The sequence below is a fragment of the Anastrepha ludens genome, chromosome 6, assembly GCF_028408465.1.
Source record: "Anastrepha ludens isolate Willacy chromosome 6, idAnaLude1.1, whole genome shotgun sequence".
Lineage (NCBI taxonomy): Eukaryota > Metazoa > Arthropoda > Insecta > Diptera > Tephritidae > Anastrepha > Anastrepha ludens.
The window spans coordinates 19,764,782-19,783,802 of NC_071502.1; the positions used below are offsets into that span (position 1 = coordinate 19,764,782).

At 37.6% G+C, this 19,021-nt stretch overlaps 1 protein-coding gene across 1 annotated transcript in view; it reads right to left on the minus strand.

Annotated features, from left to right (window-relative positions):
- LOC128868526 (uncharacterized) overlaps nucleotides 1–19,021 on the minus strand; it is a 461,316-nt gene that overhangs the window by 4,850 nt on the left and 437,445 nt on the right. The window lies entirely within an intron of this gene.

Genomic DNA, 19,021 nt, shown 5'->3' on the forward strand with positions numbered 1-19,021 from the left:
TGAGAAATTGGTTATCATCATTGTGTAGCGATCGCTGTTAACGGTGGCCCCCTCACCAACGTCGTTTTCAAAAAAGTACGGACCAATGATGCCCCCGGCCCAAAATCCACACCAAACGGTAACTTTTTGAGAATGCATTATCACCTGTTTTCTTTGTTTCATCCAAAAATGCCCCTCGTCACTAAAGATGATTTTTCGCCCAAAACTGGGGTTCTCTTCCAAACGATTCGAAGGCGTTGTCTATGGGCATCAACTTTGAGCTCCTGGGTCAGTTGGATCTTGTACGGGTGTAGGTCCAAGCCCCGACGCAAAATTCGGCAAGTTGAAGTCTGCGAAAGGCCAAGTTCTTGTGCACGGCGAGGAATAAATTGCCTCGGGTTCTGCTGTACACTTTCACGGACCGCGGCAATGTTCTCGGCTGATCTTGCGTTCCTTGAACGTACGGGTGTTGGCTGATTGTTTACTGACCCGGTCGTCTCAAATTTGGCCACCAAAAGTTGAAGAGTCGACTTTGAAGGGCCACCACGTCTAACGAAAAATGGGCGCAATGAGCGCAACGTTTGCGTTAATGAACACTCATTTTGATAATAAAGTTTTATCATTTGAACGTGCTGTTCAATCGTGTAACTTGCCACGATGATTTGGCATAAACAACTAAATAATAAACAAAAGATTTGACAGATGTCACCATAACAAAATGGCTGCCACAGGGTGCCAAAATCAACCCGCGCCAATTGAAAAACTCTTTACAATATCTGGGTGAATGCTTAGTGTTTTTTTTTTTTTGCGAACTCATCTGCTTTCCAATTGCCTTCTATATTTCTATGGTCTGGCACCCAGATCAGGTTCATTTTAAAATAATGCGATACTTCGCATAATAATTTGAGGCATTCAACTACCGAGGTGAGCGTTTTTTTGTTGACTCTAACAATTTCAGAGCTGCCTGACTAGACGAGTGGATATATTTATAAGGAGTAGCTGATTGACTATACTTCCCTCGCAGTTAGGTGTCTCCTTTTTAAGAGCAATAAACCCTCCTTATGGCGATAACTTCTGCCTGAAAGATACTACACTGATCAGGCAAGCGAAAGGATGCACTGATGTTTAGCTCTTCAGAGTAAACTCTCCCTCCAACCTGTTCATCAGCAAATCAGTGAAGCAAGCAAATCAAAGCCGTATGCACTTTTAAGATTTAAGCCCTTAAATAAAAATTTACCGACACATGCGATAATTGGCGGAAACAAATTAATAGTCCGTTGGGGGCCATCGTAATATTCCCAACCCAAAATATCCCCCATTAATTAATTTACCGCCCGCCTCCACCCGCCTGGTTTTCAATTTCAAGTAATAGAGCCATCGACATCGAAGCCTCTCGCAACAAATGAATGCAATGCTTTTTTTTAACTTCATTTATCAAATACAATTTGTCATACATAAAATTCAGTATTACGAGGGTGGTTCAATAAGTACCCGTGTTTGACGACAGAGGGCGTTTCTGAGGGAAGTTGGTGCCAGCATCGTGTGCCGCCATCTATCGGAAGACGGCAAGACAAATTTCAGACTGATTGATAGGCTAGTTTGGATGTGGCAGCTATTCGAGTAAAAAGTCTTTCGTAAATTTCGCTAGGATGGAAAATGAGCAGCATCGTTCGGTAATTCGCTTTTTGTTTTTGTATGGGAAAAAATGCGAAGAGATAAAAGCAAAGTGGGATGCTGTCTATGGGGACGCTTTGCCATCTATGAGCACAGTTCGATATTAGTTCAACGAATTTAAACGTGAGCGAACATCCGTTTTTGATGAGGAGCGAACAGGACGCCCGGCAGACGTGGTTACGGGGGAAATCATTCAAAAATTCCACGACATCATTCTCGGTGATCGAAAAACGAAAATGCAAGAAGTAACAGAGGCCATAGGAGTGTCGATCGGAATGGCAATTAATATTTTTCATCATAAGTTGGCGATGAAAAAATTGTCGGTCCGATAGGTGCCGCGATTGCTCACAAGCAAGAACAAACGGATGCGACTGTTAACTTCAAAGCAGTGTTTGGAGCAGTTTAAGCGAGATCCGAAGGGATTTAAGCGAGATTCGAAGGAATTTTTGCATCGAGTTGTCACCGTGGATGAAACCTGTATTCATCATTACACCCCAGAAACTAAGAAACAATCAAAACAATGGATTTCTCCCGGTGAATCTGCTCCAAAGACAGTCTCATCGGCCAGGAAGATCATGTCTGCGTGTGACGTTGGTTTGCTGTGATAGGTTTGACGAACGAGGATTCGGATGGTTAGCAAGCCGGTTGTTATATCATATGCTGATGTTGCCAATTTCTTCATATACCAATAGAACTGCATTTTTGACTACAACCTCAGTATGATGTAAAGATTGGATTTTGGAGCTGAGCCCCAGATTCGCACTCCGCATGTCCATTTTAGTTTTAGTATTGCTTTATATGTGTATGGAAAGTTTATTGTCCAGCAAAAGCTCTGATTTATGACCAAGTAGCCAATAAAGCGAATGTAGTTTAATCCAAGCTGCTTCTGCTTTGAAAATAACACAACACAAGACGTTTATCAGAATGAATGTTTAAGTATTTAGCGTGGTTCGCTGGGGGTATCTCGCAGTTGTTAAGATGCACCTGGGACAAATATCAATGCGGAGCGTGAAAGTTATTTGCGCTGATCTTGCTTCATTAGCTTTTGTAAGCCATTTGTTCAGCCAAGTGCTAAGGCTATCAAGGTTTTGCTGATGTTGATTAGAAGCAGTTGAAGCGCGGCTATATCTAGCCATTGCTTTAGTGTCATCTGCATATGTAGCTGTACGTGTGCTAACTGTTAAAGGTAGGTCGGCAGTGAAAAGCGTATAAAGTACTGGTCTTAGGACACTTTTCTGCGGCACACCTGCTTTGCTTTCATAGAGATTGGTAACTTCTTCATTTATTTTAACTCGAAAATGTCTACTTTTTTTATAAGAGCGAACAATTCTTGGCGTATGCAAAAATACTGACATCATTAACAACTGCGCTGTTAGTTCTGCCTTTTCCAAACTCGATAAAGCAGCAAAGCGAATGGATCTGATGGTGAACGAGGACAAAAGAAGTACATCATCTCATCAGACAAACAGTCGGCTCACACGCATATCGGCACCCACGTCACTGTTGACAGCTATGATTCCGAGGTTGTCAGAAACTTCGTTTATCTGGGAACCAGCATCAGCACGGATTACAATGTCAGCCTTGACATCCAATATAGAATCTCCCTTGCCAACAAGTGCTACTTTGGACTAAGTAGGCAATTTTAGTAAAGGGTTTTTCAATTGGCGCGGGTTGATTTTGGTGCCCTGTGGCAGCCATTTTGTTTTGGTGACATCTGTCAAATCTTTTGTTTATTATTTAGTTGTATATGCCAAATCATCATGGCAAGTTACACGATTGAACAGCACGTTCAAATGTTAAAACTTTATTATCAAAATGAGTGTTCATTAACGCAAACGTTGCGCGCATTGCGCGCATTTTCCGGTATTAATGGTGGCCCTTCAAAGTCGACTCTTCAACTTTTGGTGGCCAAATTTGAGACGACCGGGTCAGTAAACAATCAGCCAACACCCGTACGTTCAAGGAACGCAAGATCAGCCGAGAACATTGCCGCGGTCCGTGAAAGTGTACAGCAGAACCCGAGGCAGTTTATTCCTCGCCGTGCACAAGAACTTGGCCTTTCGCAGACTTCAACTTGCCGAATTTTGCGTCGGGACTTGGACCTACACCCGTACAAGATCCAACTGACCCAGGAGCTCAAAGTTGATGCCCATAGACAACGCCTTCGAATCGTTTGGAAGAGACCCCCAGTTTTGGGCGAAAAATCATCTTTAGTGACGAGGGGCATTTTTGGATGAAACAAAGAAAACAGGTGATAATGCATCCTCAAAAAGTTACCGTTTGGTGTGGATTTTGGGCCGGGGGCATCATTGGTCCGTACTTTTTTGAAAACGACGTTGGTGAGGGGGCCACCGTTAACAGCGATTGCTACACAATGATGATAACCAATTTCTCATCGCCCATATTGAACCATATGGACCTAGACGACATGTGGTTCCAGCAGGACGGCGCCACGTGCCACACAGCAAACGGCACAATTGACATTCTGCATGAACGATTTGAGGGTAAGGTTATCTCTTGCAGGGGTGATGTGAATTGGCCACCAAGGTCATGCGATTTGACCCCTCCAGACTTTTTCCTGTGGGGTTTCTTGAAGTCTCAGGTCTATGCAAATAAACCACAATCGACCGATGCTCTAAAGGTGAACATAACACAGGCCATCGCTCAAATTCAGCCGGATCTATGCGGAAGAGTCATTGAAAATTGAACCACTCGGATTCGTTCCACCGTAAGAAGCCGAGGCGGCGTTTGAATGATGTCATATTCCACACTCAATGGCATGTATGCGCCTTTCAAATAAAAAAATAATTTTGTCAATAACTTACACACAGCTTGTTTTATTCCATTTCAACATCTACCCGCCCTTATTGAAAAACCCTTTACTAATACCGATTCCCTTAGCTACGTGCATAATTTTGGCTAAATAAGTAGGCAAACTTGGCCAGTTCGACGGTCGCACAAAATCGCTACTGAATCTTAGGAGACAGGATATGAGGAACAAGATAGGGGTACTAGCAGCGCAGTAGACTGGAGACTGGAGGTCATGCAAATAAACTGGGGGTACCACATAATGCCTTTTGTCGCAGCTGTCAAGATATTGAAGAAGAGTGAACCGTAGAACTGCTCCTGCGTAAGTGCGCTGCTCTTTACAGAAAAAGGCTTTCGACGCACGGGTAGCCTTTTTTTTAGCGTTGAAGAGGTCTCGCAAAATTTATTAAATACACTGGTTTATTCAGAGAAGACTCAGTAGTGTAAAGACTCAGTAGAGCTCCAGTGGGACTATTCAGAACTAAGTGTGTCGAAAAATAGTCACTCAGCTCAAACTTAACAAATTAAAGAAGAATAATCGGAAATATTTAAAAGTCTATTTTTTCTGAAAAATTAGTTTTTTTTAATTAAAAAAAAACATAATACTATTAACCTCTATTAATTCATCCCCTATGATTTCTTCTCCATAAACCATAAAAAAAAAAACTAAATAAATCCGAATGCCAACGTTAATGCGGAAAAAGGCAACCATACAATTTTGTAAGTGGATGAAAACTTTTATCCATGAAATTAAATGATTTATTATGAAATGGCCATATGTTTCTGTTCAAAAGGACTTTTTTGTTTGAGGAAATCCGTGTTTCCAAAAAAAAAAAAAAACATGAAAAAAGTAGCATTTATTAAAAATAATGTTTTTTGCACCTCACCTGGCCACAAAAATGTTTATGATAAATGGCCGTCAATGACACTTCACTACAGAGTTTAAATTGGCTGCGAATGCCCCATGGATAATTTTATAAATTACAGCGCCAATGCGAAATAATTTATTTGTCACCAAATGTCGACAAAAACGGCGCAAAAATTATGAAAAAGAAAGTAATACACAATAAATTGAAATCACATGACCGCAAATTGAAGCAAACGCCAGATAATCTAAAGCTGATCAGATACATTCATACGTTTCTTTATGTATGCACTTTAGCAGGTGGATAGGTATTACATACATACATACATAGGTACATTAATACATACATACATACATACATACATATATACATACATACGCAAAATAATTTACTTTTCTAAAATGGCATTAAGCTTCAATAAATGTCGCTTCAATGTGGAATTTCAATGGAAAAATATTTGATTTTCAATAAAAAAGTGTGGTAAGAAAAACAAAACAGAAGCCTACATTTTTTACATACAATTAAAATTATAATGGGTGTTTTGTTAGTTGCATAGAGCTTTCGATAGATATGTATGTAAAAACAAGCTGTCTCAGTAAGAAAATATTTGTAATAGTTCAGTTTAGTCTGACGAACTACTAAGCAAAGGCATACTTGCGACAAACATCTACAGGCCGCAGAAATGTATTTCCAAAATTCACATTTCTTTGAGCGTCAAACTTGCAGAGTATTTCTGCCATGAGTTTATTTGTAGAGTTAAGGCTGCTTGCTGACTTAATAGCCATGTGGGAATTGACATTTTAGAACTCATCCAAAAGTAGCTAGAGGGATGACAAAGCCAGTAAGCATGATGGCTCTCTTTCCTTTCTGCTTTGCCAACAGTCCGATTAGGATTCGTCAATAGAAAATAACACGGAATGCGTGCAAGAGCGCACACTTTTACAGGGTTTTTTGGTTTCATTGGAAAACTGATTTGTAGCAGTTGAAAAAATGTAAATAAACTGAAAAGAAGTTTGAAACCATTTTTATAATTTTGATATTTGTTCAGTGTTGAAAACTTTCGTAAAGAGTTTTTAAAGTAAATTGTATTTCTGTTCAACATTTTTATTAAATTGAAATTGCAATTTGAATAGGTCGAACCAAGGAGAACCAAGAGATTTGGTGGTTACCAAAACACTCATGGCTGATAGTCAAGGAGGCAAGGAGAAAAGTATTAGAGAAAGAGATAGGAATGAATAGAGACAGAGACAAAGGTAGTTACAATGGTCTACAATGGTAGTATAAAGGTCTACTGACTGAGTGCTTGGACTTGTCCAACCCCCTCAAATCTAATCCTGTGAGAGCTTTCCAGATTTTTTGGAAAAATGTAAATATCCGCCAGTTTAAGAGAACGAATATTACTCATTCTCACGACATCGGAGCACAAAATTCATTGCCTTGCTTTAGCAAAGACAGGACACTCACAGACATTATTATAATTTATTTTGTATTATTTTAATATTTTTTAGGATAAATATTAATAGGGATAAGAAATAATAAATATGCAATAATTAAAAAAACATTATTTGGAATAAAGTAAAATTTGTTTGTTAAACATTTTCGGAAAAAATTTATATTTTACCATTTTAGATTTGATTTTTTTTTATAATAATTTCTTTTTTTCATTAATAACTGAGGTAGCAAAATTTCTTTATTTACTTAGGATCATTTTAAGTTTTTAGTTTAATTTTCAATTTAATATATTTAGGATAAAATGTAATTTAGCCGATTATGCCGCAAAAACTCGGCGACAACCCGCCACTTTAATAAACAATATTTGGTGGCCAAGTCATAGTAAGAAGAGAACCAGACAATTGGGCGCTTGAACCACGTGATTTGACTACTTCGAACTATCTACTTTTAAAAGGGTTTATATTAACAATTCATGATGATGCACCAGATGGCCATAGGCGAGGATTTTGTTTTGACAAACAAAAAACAAAATCTACAATTCAAAAAAAAAAAAAAGAAGAGAAAAACAAATTACCTCCAATTTTACTAAGTACTCGTAGAAATTCTCTTGTTGCACAGACGCATTTATTTTCTGCACGCGTAGAGAACATCAACTATTTATAATACTTAGCTAATGAAATTGTTGCAGGAAACAGAGTACTTGACGCTGCGCAGCACTCCATTGTGAGCGTTTGACAAAAAATGTCTATTTGCTATGATTTACGTAACAAAGCAAAAAAAAAAAAAAACGCCAAACGAACGCAAGCAAAAACTTCAGACTACGAGCACTAATGAGCGGAACGAGATTTCACAGCTAATATCTGTAGCTGAGCACTGAGCCAAGCACCATGAAGTGCCACAATTTATATTTTGACAAATGATGTGCGCGCTGACTGGTACCACAAGAACGTCCAAGCGTTGATAACTGCCAAAGACAAAGTGCGTGTCAGTTAAACTGTGGAAGGGCTAAAAACCATTTCGTATGTATTGAAGTCGAACGGAGAGGAGTGCAGGGAGTACAGCGAGCATCACTGCATGCGGTATTAAGTCGGGAGATGCATTGGATATTTATAGTTTTTTTGATATTTCTAATCCTTTGCTGGCATTTGGCCAACGCATAATATTTGTATGGCATAAAAACAAGTATCCTTCATTGGATTGCAATTTTTAAGATTCTCGTTCTTTTTTTAACATAATGCAAAGGTAATGAACATTTTTCAAAACCAGTCACTTTTTCCTGTAATCTTATGAGCATCGCATAACCTGTATGTTGGCCTCTCCTTTCTTTCTTCAAAAAATACGTAGGTATCCTATTCCTTTTCACCTACAGGTAACGGGTTTGTAAGCCTGCAAAAAAAAATTAAAAAATACAAGTTCGAAAACGGTCACGATAAAAATCTGGCTGGCATTTCGGGGCTCCTCGCACTGGTGGTCTATGCAATCCCACCTACTCTTGCCATTGCATCGTTCACGACCCCCCTACGCACGTGGGAAGAGTGGGAACTCGACGATGTAAGACATGGAGAGTCCACCCATGCATACACAGATGATTGAAAGCTCGCGGACAGAGTGGGCGGAGGTGTATATTCCCAAACATTTGGGGATCTTCTTCAGTTCTCGGCTCCCCGACAACTACAGTATTTTTCGACTGAACTGATGCAATAAAGAAAGTCGCGACACTGGTACAGTGTGATGCGATACCTGGAGATCATGTCTGCATTTTCGTTGAAAGCCAGGTGACGATAAAGACCCTTGCAAAGCAGTCGACTCCAAGGTAGACATGAAATGCCATTACTTCTGTAGAAGCTGCCTGGATGAGAAAAAGGGAGAGACGATCTCGCATCTCCTGTGCCATTTCCCTGCTCTATCCAGACGTAGATTCATAATTTTAGATAGACAATTTTTTAATGAATTGGAAGATCTTTGTTCTGCGGTAAGCAGTGATCTTCTAAATTGTTTGAAAAGTACAGACTGGTTGTAAGAGAGATAAGGGAAAGTAACCCATGCGACACAACAAAGGGCTATGAGCTTGATGTGTGTCCCACAGGACAACCGCTTCAATCCAACCTAACCTAAAGTCCGAAAATCAAATTTATAAATAAACAGTTTTATTAAAATACCTTCAGTTAAAAAGCCACGAGTTTTGGAGGAAAGCAATCTGACCCTTAACCCTAGAATATCACACTTACCGTGGGTAGCAGTGTCCTTTGCAGGCTCGGGACGGCGAGTATCGTAGGCGATGGAACGAAGAGCTGTATGAGGTTTACGACGACATAGACATAGCGCAGCGAATAAAGATCCATCGGCAACGTTGGCTAGGTCATGTCACCCTAATGGAAACAAACGCTCCGGCTCTGAAAGTATCGATGCGGTACCAGCTGGTGGTAGCAGAGGAAGAAAGATCAGATGGAGAAGGACTTGGCTTAACTTTGAGTGTCCAACTGGCGCTGTTTAGCATGAGAAAGAAATGATTGACGCGCTTTGTTAAACTCGGCCAAAATCGCGAAAGCGGTTGTCGCGCCAATCAAAAAGAAGAAAACAATCAAAATAAGACACAATAAAAGAAAGTAAAAAAATACTCCTGTTGCTTTTCATCAAAGTGCGTTTGTAGTGGGTATATCCAGGAGAAAACTGAGAAACATTCCCCAGCAGGAGGTTTCGTCTGGTTTATTTAAGGCGAATATTTGCGTCAGTGCTACCGCTTTCAGCCCTTATATTTACAATATTGGCCGTAACCTAAATTGGATATAAAACGGACACTCCATCTCATCAGACTTTTTGTAACTGGTATCAAAGATTCCACACTGGGGAACGAACCTCGAAAAGAACGATTAAAATCGTCAACCGACGAGCTTGCTTGTTATGATAGTACTGGTGGATATTTGGTGGTCGAAAGAATCTGGTCGATGGGTACCACGAATTTTGAATCAGAACAAAAGCTAGCGTAAATTTTGCTCAATATTTTTTAAGAAAACTCTTAACTTAACTTTAATATGATCGCAATAGTATGCTGAAAACTGCTTACCAAAATTGTTTACAAATTTACTTGCAAATAGAAAAATGAGGAAGTGCGTGTCGGCTTCTTACACCACGATAATGCGCCAGTTCACACTGGTGGAATGATAAGTAACTTCATAGCGGTTTTTGGCATTAAAGAAATTCGTTCCCCACGAACTCTTTGGATTCGGTGCCGTATTTTTTCTGGTTATTTCGAAATTTTTTTTTCCAGTGGGGGAAAGTCTTTGGTAGAGATAATAAATGCGTTTAATGCTCAACTGAAGAAGCTGCAAAATCGCGATTTCGACTCATTTTTCAATGCTGTATTTACAGATTAAAAAATGTATTGAAATTATTGCTGATTATGTGGAGAAGATAAAAGATAATGAAGATTTAAAGTAAAACCAAAAAATCTATATTTTCTTCATAACAGTACATAACAGTACAGATATATACGAGAGGACTATCGAAAGTTCGGTAAATTGAAATTGAATTGAAAAAGTTCAATTTACCGAACTTTCCTTTCGTAAATATCTGTAATGTTATGTTTGCTGACTGCACTGGAAAAACATTATTTTTGTTGTTTTTCCTTTTTTTGTAGGTAATTTAGAAAATCACTTTCTCTAATCTACTATATGGCTTGTTCATTTTGTTCTTTATGGAGATAATCGGCATTTATTGTTCCTCATCAGACTTCATCTCCAACACATCCTGATCACATTCATCAACGCACACTTCATCTTCTAACGGAATACTTATAATTTTGTGTGCAGACAAATATTTTCCTCTAATCTTAAGAAAATTATAAAAATTTGTCATTTTCCTAATATCTATTGTAATTAACTGACAATTGAAAAAAAATCCATTTTTTTTTTTGCTTATTTATGTAGATTAAATAATCCAAAATATAGTCCCCAAACGATTTTTCGAAACTCCGCATATTTACGGAGATAAAGCGATTTTAGTGACGCAACCTCTACAGCAAAACTTCAAAATTAGTTTTCTGGGAAAACAAGCGAAGAATTGATACACAAAACTTTATTTTGGTTCATGGAAGCAAAACTGCAAAACTAGTTTCCGGGTCATAAAGTGCGTGGCCACTACAAAGTCTAATTGTGATAGCCAAACTTTACTCACATTGGTTAAAACACTACTCATTCCGAAAATAAATTATGGCATTTTTTTGTACGGGTCCGCTTCAAACTCACAGTTAAAAAAAAATCAACACACTACTCAATTCAGCTATGAGAACTGCCCTAGGGGCACTGCGCTCCACTCCAATCGATTACATACTCTTCGAAGCCAATATACGGTCGGTAGAAAATCAGAGAGACTTGACCACGGCAAGGTTATTTAAAACACTTTTAGTAACAAAACATAACCCTCTCCATAATATCGCTCAAAACTACAAAAAACAGAAAATACATACTCAAAACAAGAGTCATAGGTAAAATATTAAACCTCAGTGCAAAACTCAATCTACCTACAAAACATCCAAAACATATCATCCACAACTCGCTTTCCTGGATACTAAACCCTGAAGCAATTAATTTAGGGTAGTCCCTAAGTAACTTAAACAAAAACAACACGAACCCAATCCAGTATCAAACAAAGTTTTACGAAATTAAAGAGAAATACCACAACTATACATTCATCGACAACAATACTACATGCAGCATAAACTCACAAAACGAAGTTATAAAAATGTCAAACCTTCCAAGCAATAGCTCAACATACTCTGCAGAAATTATAGCCATATGCGAAGCTATAAACACAATAAAGAGCAAAACCAAAAACTTCGCAACATGTTCTGATTCCCTTTCGGCCATCAATTCAATAGCAAATATGTACAACTACGATCACTATCCAACCACCATTAGAAACATTATGATAGCGAAATACTCTAAAATCAATCTAATTTGGGTGCCGCGATACGCCAACATAACTGGAAATGAATTCGCTGACTACACCGCCAAACCAGCACATCAAACACCAACATTAATGACAGATAAGTTCAACTTTACCGACATTGAAAAACAAATAAAAAAACATTTCGATAGCAAACAGCACGATGCATGGAACTCAACTAATGACTGGTACCAACAGGTAAGCCATACAAAAACCCACATAACGGACTTTATAAAAAATAATAAAAATAGGGTGACCCGACTAGACGTCATAAAGTTCGGGCGTCTTCGTCTAGGGCATACAAAGATTACACATGGACATTTCATGACCAACACCAATCCTTCTTCATTGCCCATTATACACCGCTCGCAGAAGACAAATCTTCAGCAACTCAAATCCAATGACACATCTATGTAATATACATATCCTCCACAATCTCCGATTCAATATCTTTAATAACCAAATTCCTTAAAATAATCAACATATACCATAGAATTTAAGACCCAATACAAAAGAACTCCATATACACAGTTTAAGGGTAAGGCCTCGACGCTATCGCTTTATGTTACAATTAGCTTATAAGATTTACTCTTTTAGTTAATATATAAATAAATAAATAAAAATAGTTTCCGGGTACATAAACAAACATAAATATAAACATATGTATACTCGTACATACATATGCTCAAATTTAGAGGTTGAAGTCTTTACAAAACCAGTTCTTCTAATTTAAGAAGGAACGCGCAATTTAGTTGTTCATGACACCACGTTTTTCGAGCTGGCGACACAGATACAACCAGCCCTACTGAACAGATTTTGATGAAATAAAATTTAGAAGACGTAGAATTGATGTGGTTTTCGTGTGAACTACGATCATTCGGAAACATTTTTTTGGTAGTTTATTCTGATTTTTAAAGTAAAAAAAGGTTGTAAAAACGGTTTTTCATCTTTGAACGTGCGCCATTTTGCAAAATTTTTTTTAGGATCATAGTTCACGCGATAACGAAATTCATACTGAATAAGAACCTTTTTGTCTTTATGATTTTAGGCACCTGTGAGTCCCGGATTCCGTGTCACCAGTGACGTACCTTTTTTGGAAGGCCATTTTTTGTAGGCTAAACAATTTTTAACGAACCTCTTATGGCCAAAAAAAATCATAATTTTTTAATAATAGACCAAGAACTAAAATACTCAAAACAAAAATAAATACTCTTTTTAAAGAGACACCGAAGAAACAGCATTCAAATGAGACCTTAAGCGTAAGAATCAACCTCAGAAATATTCTTTTATTTCTTATTATGGGTAAAATTTATTCATATCGGTTTTGTTGCCACTTCGCAATTGATGAGACAAGAGGAGAAGTCTGTTGCTCAACTAGACACCTAGATACCTGAGCATATAAGCCCCCTGTCACAGCTTGTTTTTACCAGCAGCACCATCAGACACAGGGAGTGAAAAATAAATCACCCTATTGGAAGATTTATTAATTTTGCAAATGGCGTTGTACGACAATCATACAATACAAACAGCTAGCATACAGTGGTACAAGGTGGTATCCTTGTACAATCACACTGAGACATTTTAACTCGGTAGAGTGTGTGAACTCCAATTCGTTTGAAGGAGATTAGAGAGATGAATGAAGATAATTGCATGTACATAAATCCCTATGAGATCCTGTAAATGTTGGTTGAATTTCATATGTACTGTGTGAAATATCTGCAGAGCAGGGACTTATTGACAAGTTTTGTCAATTTATTTGCTTCCTATGTAATTTTAATAATTTTTTTATGAAAACGTAGTTTATTCTACTGAAAAAATTAAATAAAACAAAATTTCAAACGTTTTAAAATAAATAAAAAATTAAAGTTAAAAAATAGTTAGAATGTTGGTACCATAAAGGGTGACTTTGAAGTGAACTCCGAAAACTTTGTGAAAATTCACAAAAAACAAAAAAAAAATCAAAATTTTCAAAAAAAAAAATTCAAAATTTTCAAAAAAAAGGGTATTTAAAAAATGTTAAGAACGCAATTTGTTGAAATGGATAATGTATCACAAATCTGGCATCACCCATATTACTTAGACTTAAATGTCATTTATGTCAATTCATTAAATACACATTTTTTGCTCACTTCCTGGTTGTTCAAATAAAGAACACGTTCGAACAAGACTCTGCGATATTTTTAATAGGTTATGGGCCCAGCACGCTTCCACTGCGCCTGGATAGTTCCCATATAACCACAACTGCGAAACAAAGAAAAGATCTTGACAACAGAAGAAAATAGAAATCCATAGAAACGAAAAAAAAAGTGAAGTGCAAACTAAAAAATGAGTTTTTCGGCAATTAATATTGAACGTCTGAATAAGGAAAATTTTGATACCTGGAAAATACAGGTTGAGGCCATTTTAATAAAAAATGGGACGTGGAAATACGTGAATGGCAGCTGTATAAAACCAGAAGCGCCACCCGAAGCAGTGAACGAATGGATAGATAGCGATGCCAAAGCAAGGTCAGATTTGATATTATCAATCTCTCCAACCGAATTACAGCAAATTAAACAATGTCGTACATCGAAGGATATTTGGGATAAACTGCATTCGGTATATCAATCCCGCGGACCAGCACGTCAAGCAATGTTGCTCAAATCGCTCATATTGCACAAAATGACACCCGGTGATGATATGCACGAACATTTGCGAAAATTTTTCGACATTGTTGATAAGCTTGTAGAAATGGATATGGTCGTCATAGATGAACTATTGACCATCCTTCTATTGTATAGTATTCCTAACGAATATGAAACGTTCAGAATTGCAATTGAGACGCAAGAAAAACTTCCGAAACTAGAAATGCTGAAAGTGAAATTATTAGAGGAGTTCGAAGCACGGAAACGACATGAAGAAGCAGATCCCGAAGACGTATTGTATGCGAATAGACGTAACTTAAATAAAAGCAGAGGTCGACCACCAAACACAGCAAGGGAAGATCAACAGAAACAATCTTTCAAATACGCTTGTCACACATGCGGAAAGATAGGCCACAAAGCAAGAGATTGTAAATCCAAAAATTTCAAGCACAGAAAGCCACAACAGAGGCAAGAACAAAACTATTCGTCGTGCAAAGTTGAAGAAATCGTTTTAGGTGCAAGCAGCGTAAATATGAGTGGCAGATGGTGTCTAGATTCAGGGGCATCGTCGCACATGTGTGCATTGCGTGAAAAATTTCGACAGTTTAAAACCTTAAACGGCAAAACGTTAGCGTTAGCGAATGAGAGCTTTACGAAAATAGAAGGGCGCGGAATAGTGGAAATCAAATCGAATACCGGTTGTAATGTTACACTTAACGAAACATTGTATGTGCCGGACCTCCGAACAAATTTGTTGTCAGTGCCAAAAATGACTCAGCATGGTCTTGAAGTGACATTTACCGGAAATAAAGCTATTGTAAAAAATGCTTCGACAGGCGCAAGAATCTTCGTTGCGGAGCGGAAAGAGAATCTTTATTACGTTGAAGAACCCTTTGAATTTACAGCCATCGCCAACATGAAACCAACATCACTTCAAGATTGGCACGAAGCTTTTGGCCATTTAAACGAAAAAGATCTAAAGGCAGTTATTGACAAGAAAAAAGTTATTGGAATAAACGCAAATACGAAAACAAACTTAACTTCATGCAGTACTTGTATTCAGGGAAAGCAGACACAGAAACCATTTCAGAAGTCGACTCGTGAAGCCATGGATGTTTTAGAGTTAGTACACAGTGACGTATGCGGGCCGATGAAAACGCAATCTTTTGCTGGCTCACGTTACTTTCTCACATTCATTGATGACAAGAGTCGATGGTGCGAAATTTACTTTCTAAAACATAAAAGCGAAGTTTTAGAAAAATTCAAAGAATATAAACGTTTAATGGAAAATCAATCTGGTAAGAAAATTAAATGTCTGCGAAGTGACAATGGAACTGAATACACAAGCAATGCTATGAGAAGTTTCCTCAAAGCCGAAGGTATACGACAAGAGTTTACTATCGAATACACTCCACAGCAAAATGGAGTGGCCGAACGGAAAAACCGAACCATCGTAGAAATGGCCAGATGCATGCTCATACAATCGGGACTTCCTCCAGCATATTGGGCAGAAGCTATCAATACCGCAAACTATTTACGCAATCGCTGTCCATCACAAAGTTTAAATGGTGAAGTTCCCTACCAAATATGGATGGGAAGGACTCCACATGTCAGCTATTTACAAAAGATCGGCTGCACAGCGTACATGTTAGACAAAAGTGCAAGTAAGTGTAAATTCAATTCGAAGTCCATAAAATGCATATTTGTAGGTTATTGCGACACGTCGAAGGGTTACCGCCTTTGGGACCCCGTAGCCAGAAAAATACGTCGAAGTAGAGACGTCGTGTTTGTCCCGCAACAGAATATAGACACATACGAAGAATTTTTAACGAAAGACATCGAAATACATTCGCAGTTAGAACAAACGAAAGAAAAGGCACCGGTAAATTTTCCCGAAAACCAACAACAACAACCCCAAACAACTGGAGATTTGGGCGTTCAAGCGCCACGAGCTCTTAAACGAGGTAGAGGCCGCCGAAAGAAAATTAAGATCAAGTCCCGCGGTAGACCACGGTTAGAATACAATATGGTACCAGTTTTCGAAATGTCATCAAGCGACGAAAATTCTACCAGTGATCCGGAAGCGGTTCTCGAAGATGAACATCACAGTACAGCATTAGCCCATAGTACCGACCCAGAAACCAGTAAAGAAGCCCTCTCAAGTCCTGAAGCAACCGAATGGAAGAAAGCCATGATAAAAGAATACCGAACGCTTATGTCAAATAATACTTGGGAAATCGTAGATCGACCGGTTGGGAAGAAGATTGTCCAATCTAAGTGGGCTTTTCGAACTAAATACAAATCAGATGGCAGTGTTGACACCAGAAAAGCTAGACTGGTAGCAAAAGGATTCACTCAAAGGGCTGGAATTGATTATAATGAAACCTTTGCACCTGTCGCTAGGCTAAACACCATACGGCTGCTAATGGCTTTTTCAGCAGAAATGGGTTTAGAGGTCCACCAGCTCGATTTTGTAAGCGCATATTTAAACGGAACTGTAGAAAACGAAATATACATGACTTTGCCCAGCGATTTGCATGAGATATTGAGCGATGCTGAAGCATCTCAATACACGAAAGACAACGCCTGTTTATTGAAAAAAGCAATCTATGGCTTAAAACAGTCGGGTAGATTGTGGTACCAAAAGCTAGATCAGAAGCTACAAAATATGAACATGACAGCATCGAAATGTGATCCGTGTTTATATATGTACAGGAGGAAAAGCACTATTGCTCTTATTGCCATATATGTTGACGACATAATCGTAGCGTCGAACAACAAGCAAAAATTAGAAGAAATAAAAAATGAACTGGCATCTACTTTTGAAATGAAGGATTTAGGCCCGATAAAGTTTTGCCTCGGGATTGAATTTAATCAATGTATAAACACAAAAACTATTACAATGTGTCAATCGAAATACGTAAGCCAATTACTGAAAAAATTTAACATGGAAGAATGCAAACCGGTCGCCACACCTGCAAACGCAAGCATAAAGCTGTCTAAGGCAATGTCTCCGAAAACCGAAGAAGAACGTAATTCTGCAAGCAAACTGCCATTCCAGAATCTAGTTGGCTCACTAATGTACTTGGCTGTTTCAACAAGGCCAGACATCGCACACATCGTAAGCGTATTGAGTCAATTTAACACCAACTACGGAAGTGCACACTGGGTGGCAGCAAAGCGAGTATTGCGCTATTTAAAAGGTACACCGAATCTTGGAATGACTTTCACTTCAACCAAAAACAGCACCTTAGAAGGATTCGCCGATGCCGATTGGGGGTCAAATATTGACGACAGAAGATCATATACCGGGTTCACATTTAAATTAGCGAACGGAGCAATAAGTTGGGAGTCCAGAAAACAGCGTACAGTGGCTATGTCAAGCACCGAAGCTGAGTACATGGCGCTTTCTGATTCAACCAAAGAAGCAATACACCTGAAGAGGTTAGTCAGAGAAATAACCGGCGAAGACAGAACAGTAATCATCTACAATGACAACCAAGGCGCCGGTAAGCTAAGCAAAAATCCGATTTTCCATAACCGCACCAAACACGTCGATATACGTCATCACTTTGTCCGTGAAGCTGTTGAAAGAAAAGACATTATTATAAAATATGTTAGCACTGAAGAGATGCCAGCGGACGTTTTGACAAAAAGTTTGTCAGCAACCAAGCACATTCATTGTATACAAAATCTCGGAATGAAACTGATTTAAGATTAATATTTCGGGAATATGTACTTAATTTAATTACTAATTTAACACACTTGAGTATTTATAAAATAAATTTGTAAGCGATGTCAGATTTGAGGGAAAGTGTTGAAATGGATAATGTATCACAAATCTGGCATCACCCATATTACTTAGACTTAAATGTCATTTATGTCAATTCATTAAATACACATTTTTTTCTCACTTCCTGGTTGTTCAAATAAAGAACACGTTCGAACAAGACTCTGCGATATTTTTAATACAATTTTATAGCCTACTGAATTTTGGTACAACAAAGTTCAAGTTTGAAGTGTACTCTGAAAGTTTTGTAAAAATTTAGAAAAAAAAATTTAAATAAAAAAATTAATACAAAAAAATTAAAATAAAGAATTAAAGAAAAAGTCTTTAAGAAATGCTAAGAACACAATTTTATAGCCTATAGAATTTTGGTACAACAAAGTGTAATTTTAAAGTGAACTCCGAAAATTTTGTGAAAATTGACAAAAAAAAAATTTTTAATAAAAAAATTAAAAAAAAAAGTATTTAGAAAAATGTGAAGTACGCAATTTTATAGCACATTGAATTTTGGTTCAACAAAGTGTAAGTTTGAAGAGAACTCCGAAAACTTTGAGAAAATGTACAAACAAAAAAATTTTAAATATAAAAATTTAAAGAAAAAGTCTATAAAAAAATGTTAATTACGCAACTATATAGCCTACTGAATTTTGGTATAAGAAAGTAGAAGTTTGAAGTAAAGTCCAAAAACTTTGTAAAAATTCACAAAAAAAAAATAATTAAAATAATATAAAAAAAAATTTTAATAAAGAATTAAAGAAAAAGTCTTTAAAAAATGTTAAGTTCGCAATTTTATAGCCTATTGAATTTTAGTGCAACAAAGCGTAAGTTTGAAATGAAGTCCAAATATTTTCACAAAAAAAAAAAATTTGAATTAAAAAATTAAAATA